The 16,506-nt window shown below is 38.5% G+C and overlaps 1 protein-coding gene across 1 annotated transcript in view; it reads left to right on the forward strand.

The window, feature by feature from the left end:
- The first annotated feature begins 44 nt into the window (after nucleotides 1-44).
- rin1b (Ras and Rab interactor 1b) overlaps nucleotides 45-16,506 on the forward strand; it is a 40,744-nt gene continuing 24,282 nt past the window's right edge. Inside the window, exon 1 of the mRNA XM_008427912.2 lies at nucleotides 45-302. The gene's annotated coding sequence lies outside the window, so the exon portion shown is untranslated. The remainder of the gene's footprint in view (nucleotides 303-16,506) is intronic.

Genomic DNA, 16,506 nt, shown 5'->3' on the forward strand with positions numbered 1-16,506 from the left:
ACACACACACACACACACACACACACACACACACACACACACACACACACACACACACACACACACACACACACACACACACACACACAGTCTCTGCTGTGACTGTGTATCACTTCAGATGCTCAGATAGAATTAAAAATCTGCGCTCCTCCGCGTTGTCACCAGTGTTGTGCGCATTTTTTCCTCTCCTCTCCCGCAGCATGGTGCTCGGACTCGGAAGCTCAGCACCGCATTTTTCTCGGACGACTTAGACGAGCCAGCAGAAAGCTCCAGCACCACCTGTTCCCACCTTCAGATACAAGGTAAGACGCTTGGGAGGCAGGATTTGGACTCTTTTTCTTTTTTTTTTTTCCTTTTTCGTTGAACGAAAAAAAAGAAAGAGAGAAGCAGCAAGTGCGGCTGTCTGCCCAGATTAGAAGTGAGAAAAACAAACATCCAAAATGAGTTTGTGGAGAGTTGGCACATGCCGAGCGCCCGCAGGCTGCCGCACGGTGCGCGTTTTCAGTTTCTTTTTTTTTTCTTTTTTTTTTTTCCTCCTCCTGTTTAGGGTCCCTTTTCTCTTCTCAAGTTCAAAGCGCGTCGGCGGCGGTTGTTGTTGTTTAACGTAGTTTCCGGTCAGCAGGGGGACGTCTTCGTAAACAATGCAGTTCCAGTTGGATTCCTGCGTAATGGGACTCCTATTATATAATTTGCCAATTAGCTAATTCATGATCTCCATCATGTGATATGATGGTCGAGGTTTCATTTCCTTCACAGATGTTGTTTTTTTTCCCTTTCTTTTGTACAGATAAATTGAAGGCAAAAAATTAGCTGTATCATTTATTTATTTTTTTTAATGTTACTAGTCAAATCCAACAGGTCTGGGGAATGTTTTTCATCTTTAGAGCCAATTATCCACTTTTCTTCAGCCAAGCTGCCCCTTCACGAGGAAGGCCAGCGATCAATTATCCACTCAGACCTGTTATTTCACAGGCTCATGATCACTTACCTCCCCTCTGAGGGCAAAATAAATGTAATCTCATACCAGTGGACTATTACATAACTTTAAAACCGAAGTGCCATTCTGCCTGCGTGGGAGTAGATGTGATGTTCCCACTTCCTTGCTGTTGTTTTGCTTGTTAATTGAGTGAGGAGTATTAGTGTAAGCTGAGTTTTTTTTGTGTGTGGTTTTTTTACGATTCCTGCAGCTTTTGCTGAAGCCTCTTGTTTTATTACTATTATTTTATCTACGTATATCGGTATGCAGATGAAGTGGTTGCTTAGATAATACGCTCCTACCTACGTGAAGTCTGTGTCTGCTGAGTTGCATGTTAATTCCAAAGGTGGCATGACCAAATGTGCATATATTTTGGTGTGTGTGTGTGTGTGTGTGTGTTGGGGGGGGGGTGCGGAGAGGGGTTGTGTGGGAGAAGTGTGATCGTAGGGTGCCCAAGCATGACGCTTGAGAGCTGCTTGGACATAGTTCAACCCTTCGCTGAGCGGTCTGTCCTGTGCGCTGGAAGTGTTGCGCAAACAGACATGCTACGCTAACCTGACACATCCTTCCTGAAGACTGCTTCAGATTGGGGTCACCAACAAGAAGCCAACAGTATAGACTCTGAGATGAGATGCTAATTCATAGATATTTGATTAAAAAAAAAAAACAACACGACGGTTTTAGAAGAGTTCGCCTTACAGAGAGAGAACTGATCAACCCGTCAGATGGAATCAAAGAGAGGATGGTGGCTCAACCGCAAAAACCCGCTGGGACCCAATGAGCTCACGGGAGATGATTAACGAGAGAAGCAGCCAAGAGTCCCGTGGTAACATTTTCTTAACCATGGACTTGGAAGCTAGTTAGTAAGTAGAGTCAAATACAAGCCAGTCGTGTACGAAAACCTGTTGGAGGCTGTAAAAGACTTGAGACCGGGTAGAGGTTTTCCCAATGACCTTTAAGCATAAAGCCAGGGCAACAGTGGATGTGAGCTACTTTACAATCAAGAAAAGTGTTTTCCTTATGTGCAATAATTACAGAGAGATAACGCACACACAAAAAACCATTAGTGTTTCTGCAATGTGCTTAGGAGGCGTTACTCAGTACCTCCTGGATGTTGCTATGTGTGTTTTTGGTGATTGTTGCCGCATTAATTAACAGATTTTGCTGCTATGATTAAGCACATACCCCCCCCAAACAAGAAAATAGTTAATATATAGATTTTAAGTAACATTTTCAAGTAGCTTCTTCAAATAACACCCTGAATAATGTCCTGAGGTCATTCCAGTTAGCATGAACTGTACGCCCACTATAGTCAACAACTGCAGCATCCTGCATGTCACAGGTTTCAAGAGATGTTGTGAAACAGGAAGTTAAAATAGTATGGGGCTAAAAAGAATTAGCTGAAACTCAGTGATTGGTTAGGAAAGTAGGAAACACAGAAAATGTCGAGTTGATCCGTCAGATTGGCGGAAAAGTTTCGTCGACTGGTGGAAATCGGAACCTGCGATCGCAACTTCCTGGAGGGATTATTCAGTACAACTACAGATCAAATAAAGATATAAAATGGGAACCATGTATCATTAACCTGTTAATGAAACACCTACCTTGTATTGGTCAATCATTTAAAATCCAGATGAGCTCCATAGTTTTAGTTATGATCCTGCCTGGGTCATAGCAGCATGTTTAGGCAGAGAAAAATGACTAAACTAACTGATAAACTGCTGTGACGCATGATCACATAAACATGAATATTTTAAGTTGCTAAAAACCCAATTAATGAGAAGGCACTCATGCCAAAGAAACAATCTTTCTTAGGATTTCTGAAACATTTTACACTTCTGTCTGGATCATAGCTGATTCGCTACAAAGCCTTGGAAAACTCAAATTCTTTCACGCTTTAAAGTTAAGGAATTGGTGAGTTTTTACCTTTAGTGGATGCATTCTTATGAATACAGGCAGATACGATGTTCGCAATAAACAGTTATTGTTATGGTCAAGTGTTGGTGCAACCAGGCTACTGTCTGAAAAAAATAAAACATCCAAAATCTGTCCTGGTAAAACCTTTCAACCACCTGGTTAAATCAGTTTGATGATTCATTCATGCTAATATCATAACAGAGACACTTTTTCAAAATCAGCTTCAAACATAACGCTGCTTATGTAAGCATTAAGAGAAGGAGATCTCACCCTGATTTCTGCAGAAAATCTTCCTTCACTTGCAGTTTGACATGTTTTTGTGTTTCCAGTTTATCAGTCAGAGTTTGCAGCCTTGTAACTTTTGTGCCACTGATTTTACTGTCTGTCGAGCGCAACAAGGTGTCCAAGCCAATAAAGGAAAATTGCTCTTGTGGGACAACATTGCCCAGCTACAAGCACCGCAGAATAAAGTTGGAGATGTTGTTGCTTACGCTGACAGTAAAGACGCTCCTCCTGAATCAGCCTCTTGTTACCACAAAGGACCCAACCCACCTTATCAACAACATGCTTTTATTGTGGAGGGACGCAGGGCTCCGGTTTGGTGTACATGCAGAAACATTTAAGCTTAAAGTTGCAGTGTGTAACTTTTACAAAAATAGGTTTTTTACATCTGTGTTTAAACTGTCACCATGTCGCGATATGAGACTCATAACCTGTGAGGAAAAAAATAAACCTCCTCTCTGCGCTACTACCACGGTCCGCTCACAGCCAAAAAACAACCAATCAGATCCAGGAGGAGTGTCTTGGCGCTGTCAATTAGTCTCATGTACGTGCTGCTCAACGTGCTGATACAGTTACAGGAAAACTGTTTATCCGGCTTCATGGGTGGCCATGCTAACTAGCCCTAGCACTCGGGTCAGGCTTTATTGTGGTGAACCATCTGTAGTGTAGCAGAGAGCGAGGCGGAGGATGCAAGTGTCGCATACATGAGCATGATTGACGGCTCTAAAACCCTCCTCCTGGCTCTGGCTGGTGTATTTCACTGGGAAAAGGCAAAGGAGCTCCAGTTTTTTCACATATTATCTTATACTGTCATGGCAAAATGACAGTTTTAGCAAATATTTAAAAGAAACTGTTATAAAAGTTACGTACTGCACCTTTAATTTTACTCATAATAAACTTTCACATTATGATATATGAGCTGCTCCCAACACTTAAATAGTTTGAAACTGTTATCAGTAAAAACAATAATGTGTGATGCCAACTAACAACTAGAAACTGATATAACTCATAACAAGTTGCATAATTGATCTCATGTAGTCTGTTAAAGTTGACGTCTTGCTTCACTGACTACATTTTACTCCCAATAATTCCTGACGATAATATTGGTTGATGTTTTTTTTACACCAGTGCAGGCATTAAGACCCGAAGGTCGGCAAGAGGAGCTCATTTTTGAGTCGAATGAGTTTAATGGTAGCGACAGCGCCTACGGATCTCCCTCAGGAAAAGAGTCGATGTGGCGACGGTGGAGCTGAAGCAGCTGAATGTGCCCAAGTTAACTAAAGGTTGAGGGGAAGTCGAGGATTTGCCACCTGACAGAGCTCCAGTGCAAAAGAAAGCAAGTAATTAGCTGGTGGGAGTTGAAACAGATCCTGGTGATGGAGCCCTTTGACACGTTCATTTCTACATATCGCCGAGTTCATTTCTGATGACTCGTTCGTTTTTGCGTAACGTCATCAGGAACAATATTTTGGTCGTGTTTAGACAAACGTTCATTGTTAAAATGCAAAGAAAGATTCAAGAAGAGATGAATGAGGGAAATAAATGACAAGTTGGAAGAAGAGTCCTAAAGAGTCAGGGACATGTTGCTTTTTCTAAAGACTTGTTTTCTTCAGAAACGGTGCATGTCTCCATTAATCTGACAGGAAAGAGAAAGTAGAGACGTGCAGCGTATTGGCTCAAGAACGGGAATCGAACCCTGTTGAACATTACAGCCCTCCACACACAATGAGACACCATAAAACAACTTTACCCTTTTTTTTTTACACTTAGCAGTTTTAAAAAATGGTAAAGTATTTGTACAAGTAGTTTTTATATATGTATATATATAAAACTTTGGAAAAATTGAAGAGCCCACTGTTCTGAGGCCCACCGAAAACCTCCTGGTTTTTCCACTAAATATTCATGTCTGAATTCTTCCTGAGTTAAAATATTAGTTTTGTTGTTTCTACATGGATATAAACTTGTTTTCTTTGCATTATTTTAGGTCTTAAAGCACTGCATCTTTTTCGTTATTTTGACCATTTCTCATTTTCTGAGAATAAATACAACATTTTTGCTAGTAATTTCAGAGACACGTTGTCAGTACTTCATAGAATAAAAGAACAATGTTCATTTTATTCAAACATAAACCTATAAAGAGTAAAATAAGAGAAACTGAATATTTTAAGTCGTCTCTTTTTTTTTCCAGAGCTGTAAATAGTTTAGATCAGTATATATATTACTATTAAACTGTTTTTCATTTTTATTTAAAAATTGACATGTGCAGTTCTAAATTCACTCATAAAATTTTTATTCTGACATTAAATCAAACTAAACTTTCTGTTTGATTACCTTCCTCCAAACCAGAGGTTTACATATATTAAGATTACTTTGCTTTTAAATCAGATTGATAATCTCATGCAGGTACCCATGTAAGTCATGACAGGATAATTCAAATTATTTAAGTTGAATGGAGGTAGATTGTTCTTGTGTGATATCATGGAAAACTCAAAATAAATCCGCCAACATATCAGGAAGAGAACGGTGGACCTCTACAAGTCTGGTCTGCCATCAGGTCCAGTTTCTAGATGCTGTATTCTTCTGTTCAGAAATGAATATGCAAGTTTATACAAATTGGGAATATCCATCAAACACACTGTCCAAAATGTGCATATCAACCGCAGAACAAAAACAATCAAACCAAAGTCGACAATTGAAACAAAGTCGTTTACTGGTTTGGACTGAACGGCTACTCAGACAGGAAGAGTCCAAATGTCTTTGAAGATCAAAACTTTCTTTTCAGCAGACTCTTCCTGTGGTCTGATGAAACAAAAACGGAAATGTTTGACCACAATGTCGTTGCTACACTTAAAGTGACTGATTTACTTCACAAAATAGGTAGAATAGAGAGTAAAACATTGTTGGAATATTAAGGTGAAATTTCACAAAGTCAGCCAGGAAGTTAAAGTTTGTTAGAGATATTTGAAATGTTTGACCCAAGTCATGCACCCTGAAAGACAATTCTATTAAATATTAATTAAATTTACATAAACATCTGAATTTAAAAAAAAATCTCATAGTTTGTCATTCATCAAATGCAAATAATTCCAGTAATCTTACCTCAGGTAAAACAGAAATAGCTAACTTTCTGATGGCCAGACGATGACATAAAGTTATTTGATTAGGTGAATAAAATGACAAATGTTTTTGCAGCATGATTACAATAATAATGCAGGCTTTTGTCCTCTTGTGGTCACTCTAACACAATCTGAAAATGGAGGATGATCCTTTAGTGCCTGTCAGTACTTAGCGACCAGGCTGTGTGGAAATCGCTTAAAGTGACAGACACCAACAACGTGTTGATGGTCTCCTTTCCACACACATTCAATATTTTTGAAACGCAGCGTTTCAAAGGATATTCTTACAACATTCCACACAAAGCATTTTTAAAAATTCATTTTGCAAACTGCTCCTTTTTCAGTCAAGCATTTAAAGCATCCTGGTAAAAAATGTTCTTACCTAACAGCCCTTCACCAAAATAACGTTTTGTAAAAGGTGATGTTGGGGCAACATTTCGCTCTGAACCAGTGAGTCATCAAGGTCCGGTCAGATCAGAAAAGGGAGAACACGGTCCGTAAAATAGAAAAGGAATTTAAGAAAACCTTTTTTAAAATGTCTTTCTGGCTACTTCCCAGAATTTCTCGGGGGCTTTCAGTTTTACGACACACATTTTTCTTGAATGTTGACTTGTTAGTTGTTAAAAACCATATTTTTTCTTTTTTTTTTGGTAGTATTCCACATTTGATCACACGTGGGGGGAGCTTCTCACATGTAGAGATTTAATATTTGATCATCTATGTTTATGTTAATTTATCTGAAATCAGACTGAAACCAGCGTCTGGTGATTTACTGCATAGGTATCGTCTGACTAAAACAGGGATTTTGATAGTGGCTTCATAATTGTGACAGTTGTCCTTTGTTATAGCTAAACGGAAACTATTTTACATAAAGCCTGTCTGATCATAGTCTGAACCTGCTGTAGGCGTAAAGCTGCCTCTTTGTTAATATTTTACAAAGCAGATTGAGTAAATTAGTCTATTTATAATTATGGATTTGTTGTATCTCTGGCTGTTGTTTTTTAGGGAACACAGACATTATTTGTCTCTTGTTTCATGTTCAGCTCATAGATAACAAAATGAACTTTCTCTGGGTTTTGATGAGAGCAGTAAACAGTAAAGCAACATAATTAAAGTGTCTAAATAAAGGGTTAAGGTTTGGCAACAAATGCCTTTAAATTGTTATGCTTTTTGAACATTTAGTAGTATGTCTGTGTTGAAGCTGATTGATGAATTGATTGTCTAAAAGCCTAATTTTATTGAGACCCTTGTACATTGAGGAAACAGACAAAAGTGTTTTTTCTGAAATAATCGAATATCTTTAAAAGATTTTTAAAACATATAATGTAAGGACTGAATTTGATTAACTTCTATTTTTTTTTCCCAAAATAACTAGAGCTACATAGTTAATACTTTTGACTTTTTGGAACAATACCTGATGAAGCCCAGAAGCTCTGGCCTTATTTGGATTTAGCATGATGCATTATGTTGACATGAATAATATTTTATGCAGTTAGGTGGCAAAACAAGAGTCGGGACAAATAAATGAAAGCAGATATTTACATTTATATAAAAATAGCTTTTTTTCTCTCTTTCTGTGCAACTTACATCAGACTAAACTTCCTGTTTTAGGTCAGTAAGTGGCACATAAAGCATTTTAACCAGATAAAATTCTGTGGAAAAGTATTCACTCCCTTCCAGACTTCTTCTGCTTTAGCTTCTTTTTTTGTCACAGTTAAATGTTGCAGATAATCAAACAAACTTTAATTTCAGACAAATTCAATCAAGCCCACTAAGTGAATATTAAGCTAACTAACATTTAAATATGCTGGCGGCAGTGGGATGGTCTGGGACTGCTATGAAAGTTACACTGGTCTAGTCAAGCTTAAATCTAATCAAAATATTGTTGCATGACTTTAAGCAAGCCATTTATTCTCAAAACAACTTTTTTATGTGTTTTGAATGAAAAGGATCTGCAAAAACAACGTGGATGTTAAACAGTCAATACCAGTCATCATGTATATCTGCTGTCAGAGCTGACACCAGACATACTTTGTTGCCATCAATAATTTAGCAGCAGTGACTTTTTTTAAAGTTTGCTTGAATAGTTTTTTTTTTCCTCAATAAAAATAATTATACTTTTAGAAAGTGGCATTTGCATTTACTCAGGTTATGTTGGACTCATAAAAAGCTGAAAAATAGGGAGTGTGAATGTTTCATCAATTTTTATAAAAGGACTATGTGACACATTTTTTAGGGTTTGTTCTTGCAGTTTTTAAAATACACACACGTTTGTGTGGCTATCTTTGTGGGGACTTTCCATTGACTTCCATTCATTTCTACAGCCTAAACCTTACCCTTATCATAACCCCAACCCCAAACAAAACTCAATTCACACCATAGTCCTAAATCTGACCCCTGACCCAAAAAACAGTGTTTCCCCTAGTGAGGAACAAGCTTCGGTCCCACAAGGAGCAGCGGGTCCCCACAACATAGTATGTGTCAGGAAAATGGTCCCCACAAGGTAATATAAACAAATGCACACACACACACACACACACACACACACACACACACACACACACACACACACACACACACACACACACACACACAGAGAGAGATAGTTCTGGGTGTAACGGAACTATTTGTGACAGTTCTCCAGCGCCACCGCACCATCAGACGAACCGATCTGTTTCTAAGATTATCCAAATTCACAGTTATGCTAACAGTTCCTTCTTCTGTTCTGCAACCCGAGTGTTGCCTCTGACTCACACTGATGCCTTTGTATGACTTCACACATATACTGACACGCAGCTCTCACGTCTTTTTTACCAGCACTAAGTGAATGTGCAGCGACTTTTACTGCAGCAGGCATCAAAACGGACGCCTGTCATCAGTCGGCAGCCCCCACGTGTCCGCTGCTGCCTCCTGTGGATACTTATAGGCCACCGCAATTATGTTCTTCCATTAGTCATCCTACGCGTTGCGGCGATGGGGCTACTGGCTATACTTAGCCATCGCCATGGTCACTCCTGTGCAAATGAGAGATTTTACAAACATAATTGTGGTTGGCGTCAAACATGATGAATGGAGATGAGTGTTACGCACTCATTTTTGACCAAATGCGGAGACGTTTTGGTGATCAAGCTTCTTTTATTTGTTGTGTCAATTAAAATTCACCCAGTTAATTCAGGGCAAAACAACCAGGCTGCACCTTTTAAATTAATTTACATCCATGAAGGCAGCAGATATGTTGACAACTTTAAAAACAAACCAGCTTAATAATCAAGTTGGTTTGTTTATATCTGAAATATGAGGTGCAATTTCATATGTATTACATTTCAATAATAAACAATAAAATGACTATTAGCATTTACGTTATAGTACATAAAAAAATTGCTTTTATAATACAGAACTAGAATTTCATTATATCTGGGCAACATCTGAATGTTTTTTCCTGCGATTTAAAGCTGCAGACGCCTTTATTTTAATGTAAATTTTCATAGTTTACTGTTAAAGTAAACACAGTACAGATACTGTAAAATTAATTGTAAAACATCTGTGAATTTATCTGCCAGTAATTTACCATTAACATGCCAGTAACATTTTCAACACTAATTTTTGAAGTAGTTTGCTGTAAAAATAAATGCAGATGTTAAACTAAGTTTGTAGTAAATTTCGGGTTTCTGTAGCTGACAGTACTTTACTGTAAGTTTAGTTTTAGTACTGCATCCATTTCATCAGAAACCTGCAGCACAAATAAAATGTAGTGCAACACTTTACAGTGCAGTCTTAATTTTACGGTAAAATAATGTAACCAGTAATTCACATAGTGAATAATTTTCTCTCAGCAGAAGAAGAAAGAGCAGAAACTGGGGACAGACTTGCTTAAACATCTAAATCATAAGTATGTTGTCATTAATGCTCAAATTTTGCATCATTCATCTTCGCTGTAAAGAAATTATTTACATAAATCCACTTCTAACTGAGCAAAAGGTTTTAAAATGACATTAATTCATCTTTAAGTCTGACAACTCCACGTGTACGTGAGTTGCAACTATTGACAAGAAGGAAATCGTCTTGGGATTTTCTGAGTCTTTGTGCCAAAAATGGCCTTTAATTCTTAAAGGTTTAGCTGAGTGTTGCCATCTGCCAACAAATCAGCCTGAATATGTCGTGACGTTGCTGGTTTGCAACGATTACTGGGCCGTGACCTGAAAGGTCAGCCACAGTTTAAAGCCGGTCACCTCGTCGCGATGTCAGAGGACAGAAAAAACAATGCTTTGATCCAACTGAGCGAAGGGCGGGCGCTGAGCTCCAGTCAGAAGTCTAATCAGCTGTGTCTGAAAAGCCTTTGCTATGGTTTCATCTTTTTGTCTTTCTGCAAACGTCTTCTCTGCAAATTATTTGGATTTTCCTGTGCAGCTCCTGAGAGACCGTATTGTCTCACCTCCGGATTATGAACCCAGCGGATACCCACGTTCCTTCATGCTGGTAATTGGTCCCAGCTGGCATCCAAAAACTCCTCTCACGCATCCAGAGGAACCTGGTGTCCGTCTCATAGGGGGTTAAAGGTTGTTGCTTTTCTGACAGGCAGATAAGGAGTTGGGGAAAACTATTATTTCTGATTGCTTAGATCCTGAGAGCAAGTTGGCGACATCTCCAATGGGACACGAGTCGGAAAAATTCAGTTCCTCTGCTTTTGTTGAACTGGATACGAAAGACTGTAAAGAAGAAAACTTCACACTCATCCCGTTTTCCTTAGACTATATGTGAAATCTGATTACAAGGAGATTTTTACATATAAGGTTTCAAGGCATTCTGATGATGCCTGGATAACCATTACAGCTGAATGTGCTGAGTAATAAGATCACTAAACGTTATTCCGTTACTTCAGACAGTCAAACATAATATTCTTATAGCTACAAGTGGAAAAACACAGCTGTTAACATTAACGCTGCACATGTCCAACACCACAAAAGGAATTTGATTCTTTCAGGCCTCTGCAAATCTGAAGTGTCTCATTCACAGCGTCAGACGATGGACAGACAGACATGCCTGTGTTAAAACTGCAGTTTAGTCAGAATCAAATTAAATGTCACACCTAAGAAAGACGAGACAAGAATATGAGACTGCAGCTTCCATTTACACCTGGGTAACTTAAGAGAAGGGAAAAAAACCTTGGAAAAATGTTTACTTTATCAATTCCTCATATGCTGCAGCCAAAACTGTACCATTTGAAAGCATTCCCTAAAAACATTGTCTGTAATCAAGAGGACTAAAATCTTTGTTTTAACTGTAATGGCTTGCAAAAAAGAACTTGGTATTTAAAAACTTGAAACTCAGAAAACTTAGGAACAATACTGAGGTTCTGACTCAGTATCCAGACAGAGCCAAAGATTCTTTACAGACGATGGAAAAACAACTGAAACGTGGACATATTGTTTGAAGAAAGTAACAGACAAAAAGAGTGACACATCAATTTAGCACCAGAGAAAAAAGAGCAGAACACCTTACTTGTTGTCTGGGTCTTTCGTCTGTGATTCTGATGTCTGGCTCTGGTCTTGACTGAGATTCGGCACCAACAGCAGGAATGGAAGATCAGTGTCTTTTGAGACAGAACTTTAGATTATTGTCCAGGTGGACGACCCGTACATTCCCGACATCGCTGATGTAGGAGTTAAAACCAGGCTAAGCTCGTCAAGGCATGACCTGGATAACGTTTTCAATATTTCCACATCTATTTTGTGACGTGCACCAGCCCCTCCTGCAGCAAATCACCACAAACTGAAATGGCCTGTTTTGCCATTAAATATTATGTATTTTTAGAGCACTGTTTGTTTGTTTTGTTTTGTTTTTTTTTCCATTGTCTGCAGATCATCAGAACCGGGCTCACATTTAATTCCCTTCTCCCCCCTTTTTAAAATTTTTTTACCTTGGAAATGTGCGTTCTACTTTCCTTGAATAGGTGGACATTACCATCTTTTTTTTTACTGACCAATTCAGCAAGTTAAAATGTTGTCAAAAAGTTGTTTTTTTAAAAAAAGTTACTAAATTCACAAAGTGAAACACATTTAATGAAAAGTTTCCTCCCACAGTCCAAAAACATGACTGTTGGGTTAATTGGTCTGTCTAAATTGCCCCTAGGTGTGAGTGTGTGTGTGCATGGTTGTTTGTCCTGTGTGTCTCTGTGTTGCCCTGCGACAGACTGGCGACCTGTCCAGGGTGACCCCGCCTCTCGCCCGGAACGTTAGCTGGAGATGGGCACCAGCAACCCTCCCAACCACACTAAAGGGACAAGGGTGTAAAGAAGATGGATGGATGGATGGATGGATGGATGGATGGATGGATGGATGGATGGATGGATGGATGGATGGATGGATGGATGGATGGATGGATGGATGGATGGATGGATGGATGGATGGATGGATGGATGGATGGATGGATGGATGGATGGATATATTTTACACCTGCTTATATGTTGTCATTTTAAAGCAGAACTTTTAATCCGACAAACGAGCCTCATTGAAATGCATATTTATATACTCTGGAAAAAATTAGGAGACCACTTAAAGCCATCGGTTTTCTCTGATTTTACTCTTTATAGGTATATGTTTGACTAAAATTAACTTTTATTCTATGAACTCCTGACAACATGTCTCCGAAATGCCAAACAAAAATGTAGTGTTTATTTGCAGAAAATGAGAAACAGTCAAAATAACAAAAAAGATGCAGAGCTTTCGGACCTCAAATAATGCAAAGAAAAGAAGTTCATATCCATTTAGAAACAGCAAAACTAATGTTTTAACTCAGAAATCAATATTTGGTGGGACAGCCAGGAGGTTTTCAATGGGGTCCAGTGCAGAGGGCTCTGAAGTTTCTCCAGAGCTGATTGAATATGACTTGCATGTAACTTTGAACAGATGAATGTGGCACCTTCAGGTATGGGAGTTGTAACTAATGACCCTCTGATGGTCCACAATTCTGTACCTAATATCTTTTTATGTTGTTTTACCAGGTTGTCATTGAAGGAAGCGGCGTGTTTGAGGTTTTGCTGTAAAATAGATCCACAGGTTTTCCTCCGATTAAATCAAATGTAGTGAGCTAGCCGATCAGACGCTTAAACGCCATGATGTCATCATATGGGCTTTCCCAAATGATTTAAAGACATAGTAATTTTAGTATATATAGATTGCAGATTTAGAAGAAAGTCATGTACAAAATAATGTTTAATTATTGTGGCAGAAAGGAGCAATTTTGATCGTCCTAACTGACCTTAAAACCAAAACTTTCAGTCTGATTCACTTTATGTATATCTGGTTTTAGCTGTATATTTATATTTCTGCGTCTCATCGTGTTTTCAAAGATACTGAGCTTCCAACTAAATTAACAGAAAACTTTTACTCCAACTCCAAAACCTTTGCAGTTTTCGAGCTATCATTTCCAGATACATGTCAACATTTTTGACAAAATGACAGTTTGCCGAATCTTTTCTTAATCACCGGAGCAAACCTCCGTGTGATCTGGACGCGGTGATAATTTACCAAAACAAAACGTGACACAAAAAAAAGCTCAAATTCTGGCCGTAAATTAGTTTGCTGCCTTCAGTCACGACGCGACACGGTACAAAGTGCACAACATGCTGTCACTGTCGCTGCAGGTTTATTTTGAAGACTCTGTGCAGCAGGGCTGACGACGTGGCAGAGGCCGGACATTGTTAGCAGCTGAATCAGCTCGGCGTCGAGGAGGCAGGAGGTGTCACCGAGGATTCAGGTTCCTCCTTGTTCTCCCTCTGCTGCTTGTCTGGGAGTTAGCTCCAGCTGTCTCAGGACAAGTTTCACTTTTCCATCTCATTCTTCCTGCATATCTAAAAAAAAAACAAACAAAAAAAAACAAAAGTTGAAGTTTCATATCGCATATTAATTTTTTTTATTCTTTGCAGGCAGGATAGAGATATCAATGTCAACCGTAAACATGGCAAAATTCAGCTAATTTTGTTGTGAAACTTGCTTAGCTGAGTGTAAAACTGGGGGATGCTTTCCATTATTCTTCTCTTGTTGTTGCCACATCCACCTACACATGAAACTCTACTGAATTCAATGTTAGGCTCCCTCAGGAGGATAACTTCTCTGTTTTCTGGTGAATAATTTTAGCTAGATTACTAATTCATCTCAAATCTATGCTAAATATGAACGTGACATGCAATTTTTATTTTAAATTATAGTGACATGAAATGTTGAATACAACACGTCATACAGAGTGATACATGGATGCTATGCAGAAACATTATTAGCTTTTGCTTGAAGTAACATGTATCTAAAGTCAAACATGACAAACATTGAATCCTTTTAGCCTTGGGGAGTTTACTGAGGAAACTGACCCAAACACTCAAGATTTTATCCTGAGGAAGATTTATTAGGAGGAGCTTATTCGAGCCAAAAATCAAACTCTGAAGAAGATTTTCCACATTGTTGCACATGATGAACAGACTTTAACGCTGCTGTTAAGAGTTAATCATTTTTGAAGCAGGACAGATTTAACAGGATGAACATGGGATCGATTCTCATGTTGCTTTTGCATTTATCCATTTTCATGTTTTTCATTTGTTCAAAGCAGCTCCGCTTCTGTATTTAACACAATGCTTTGAAATGTCTTTTTTTTTTGTCTACAACAGTAAAATAATTCCAGCGGTTCTTCCACTTTCTCTCTGTCCTGTTCTGAGCGTGTCTAAACAAAGGTGTCTGCCAAACTTGATACTGAGGCATGCTTTTGTTTTGGGAGAAAAACACGCACCTGGAAATGTACAAACTTCTGACTGTGGACGTTATTCCTGTGTGACCAGAGAGACAAACCTCTACATCCTGCAAATTAGGACACCATGATGTCTCCGTGAGACTAAGGCTTTCACAGAGCAGCTGCATGCTGTCAGAAACTTACACGGTGCTCCCACAAAATGCTGATCTTTTCTTTTTTTATTATTATTTAATTTTTTTTTTTTTTTTTTTTTTACACAGAGGAAAGCATGTCTTCACATGGAGCCTGGGAGTGACAGGTGGAGAAATAAAAATAGAGAGAGAAAAGCTGCTGCCTCAGTTTGAGAAGCCAAGCAGAGATTTAAAACCAACTCTCTGTTTAGTAAGTAAATCTGTACTGGCAGATTTACTGATGGAAAACAATCTGTTGGAGTAATGCAGCTAAATAATCCAGGAGTACAAGCCAAAGCAGATGTTTACAACAAATATGTAAAAATACACACATTTTTTAAAATGTATTTCTCACTCTGATTTTGAGTGAGACTAAACTGTTTTAACTCAGCATTACCTGAATAATAATAATAATAATAATAATAATAATAATAATAATAATAATAATAATAATAATAATAATAATAATAATAATAATAATAGAAATAATCAAGTTAGAAAACAATCATAGACTTTTTTATAATACAATTTATTACTTTCTATAAATTCAAAAGTTGCTATGCACCAAGTTTGAAACACAGTCTAGATCATCTTCCCATGGCTTTGTAAACTTTTGATCAGATAATTCACAACATTTGAGTGTATAAGGTTTGATCTGTGGATGTAACTTAAAGCAACACAATGCTTCCTTAAAGCACTTTGAAATGCTTTGCTACTGAAATGTGCTATGCAAATAAAATTTGATTTGATTTGATTTTGATTTGTGAGTCGTTGTGGAAAAATCAAACGTAAACACCCGACACAGCAGGAAGGGATCTTTGAGCCTCCATAAGTACGGGTCACTTCAGGAGACACGTCCATCAATCTGAAGAGTTATGAGCGAATATAGACTCAGTGGCCACTTTATTAGGTACACCCATTCAACTGCTCATCAACACAAGTGTTGAATCAGCCGATCACATGGCAGCAACTCGCGGCATTTAGACACGTAGCCGAGTCGATCTGCTGCAGTTCAAACCGAGCATCAGAACGGGGAAGAAAGTTGATTTAAGTGACTCTGAATGTGGCATGGTTTGTTAGTGCCAGACTGGCTGGTCTGAGTATTTCAGAAATGGCAGAGCTACTCGGATTTTCACGCGCATCCATCTCTAGGGTTTACAGAGAACGGCCCGAAAAATAGAAAATATCCAATGAGCGGCGGTTCTGTGGGCGCAAACGCCTTGTTGATGTCAGAGGTCAGAGGAGAATGACCAGACTGGTTCGAGCTGATAGAACGGCAACAGTAACTCAAATAGCCACTCGCTACAAC

This window comes from Poecilia reticulata, linkage group LG14 (assembly GCF_000633615.1).
Source record: "Poecilia reticulata strain Guanapo linkage group LG14, Guppy_female_1.0+MT, whole genome shotgun sequence".
Classification (NCBI taxonomy): domain Eukaryota; kingdom Metazoa; phylum Chordata; class Actinopteri; order Cyprinodontiformes; family Poeciliidae; genus Poecilia; species Poecilia reticulata.